This window comes from Tachyglossus aculeatus, chromosome 7 (assembly GCF_015852505.1).
Source record: "Tachyglossus aculeatus isolate mTacAcu1 chromosome 7, mTacAcu1.pri, whole genome shotgun sequence".
In the NCBI taxonomy this organism is placed as follows: Eukaryota; Metazoa; Chordata; class Mammalia; order Monotremata; family Tachyglossidae; genus Tachyglossus; species Tachyglossus aculeatus.
Window position 1 is genome coordinate 12,500,938 of NC_052072.1, and position 1,791 is coordinate 12,502,728.

Sequence of the window (1,791 nt, forward strand, 5' to 3'; positions counted from 1 at the left end):
TCTTTTCCAACACATAGCAACACAACGGACACATCTCTCCCAGAACGCCCACTCTCCATCTCAGTCGTTCTGGTACTGAACCCATAGAGTTTTCTTGGTAAAAATACAGAAATGGTTTACCATTGCCACCTTCTGTGCAGTAAATTTGAGTCTCCGCCCTCGACTCTCCCATGCCGCTGCTGCCCAGCACGGGTGAGTTTTGACTTGTAGCAGATTGCCTTCGACTCGCTAGCCACTGCCCAAGCTAGGAATGGAATGGGCAGCCTCTGCTCGACTCTCCCTTCCGTAGCCAAGACTGGTAGTGTACTGAAAACTCTCCAGGTGCGACCATAAGAGGCCTCAAGAATTACTACCCGACACTATAAGCCCCTTTGAGGACAGCAATTATGTCTACTAACTCTATTTTATTCTTTCAAGTGTTTAGTACAGTACCCTATACACTGTATGTTCCCTGAGAGCACGGATCATATCTACTAACTCCATTGTACTCTCCCAAGCGCTCTGGACAGTGGTCTGCACACGGTAGAATGCAAACTCACCGAGTTTGTTCTTCGCTGTTCCGTAGCTAAACAGAAACAGAATGCAAACTCACTGAGGGCAGGGATCGTTTCTAAGAATAATAATAAGAGTGATGGTATTGAAGTGCTTACTATGCACCAGGCACCGTTCAAAGCGCTGGGGTAGATACAAGCTAATCAAATTGGACACAGTCCCTGTCCCACGTCTTAATCCTCATTTTAAAGATGAGGTAACTGAGGCATAGAGAAGTGAAGTGACTCATCCAAGGTCACACAACAGACAAGTAGTGGAGCCGGGATTAGAACCCATGTCCTAATGACTCCCAGGACCTTGCTCTAACTACTAGACCACACTGCTCCTACTGCTTGTACTGTCCCAAAGGCTCAGAACAGTGCTCAGCACACAGTAGGCTTTCAACAAATACTAAGCTCCTCTCTAGGCTATAAGCTTCTTGTAAGTAGGAATCATATCTGCCCACTCTTTGTACTGTACTCTCCCAAGAACCTAGAACATTGCTTGGTACACAGTAAATGCTCGATAAATACCATTGATTGATTGATATTGATGAATCAGATTACCATCTTCCACTTTACCCATATCAATAACACATAACCCGTTTGGTGTTTTAAGCTTAACAAGTAATTTAAATGTTTCAAAGTCTCAATTAATCTTTCAATTTGTCTTACTCTAGCTGACTTACCACAGTTCACTCTGAGCTTTCACTTGAAAGCTTCAGATAAGCAGCGTGGCTCAGTGGAAAGAGCATGGGCTTTGGAGTCAGGGGTCATGGGTTCAAATCCCAGCTCTGCCAATTGTCAGCTGTGTGACTTTGGGGCAAGTCACTTAACTTCTCTGTGCCTCAGTTCCCTCATCTGTAAAAATGGGGATTAAGACTGTGAGCCCCCTGTGGGACAACCTGATCTCCTTGTAACCTCCCTGGTGCTTAGAACGGTGCTTTGTACATAGTAAGTGCTTAATAAATGCCATCATTATTATTATTATTATTATTGAACTCATCCGCGTGGTAAACAGCCATCTCCCGGAATCTTATCTGAAATCTGAATCTCCAGTTATCTCGTTGTTCTTTGGCCAGTAGTAATCCTGAAATATCCTCTTCACCAGATTAAGTGACTCTTTTCAGCCCCTATTAGATTAAAGTTATTAATGAGGTAATAACAGGTCCCTGCTCTGTTTAAGAATGTGCTACCTTAATGCTGGTCCTTTGAGAAATGACTCCCTTGCGCTCTGGAAGGACTTAGATTCTGGTAAACT

The 1,791-nt window shown here is 43.9% G+C and overlaps 1 non-coding gene across 1 annotated transcript; it reads right to left on the reverse strand.

Moving 5' to 3' along the window:
• Positions 1-202: 202 nt before the first annotated feature.
• Positions 203-339, reverse strand: LOC119931184. Its single transcript, XR_005452041.1, has one exon. It is a non-coding gene; the product is annotated as a small nucleolar RNA SNORA7 (small nucleolar RNA).
• Between the last annotated feature and the right edge of the window lie 1,452 nt (positions 340-1,791).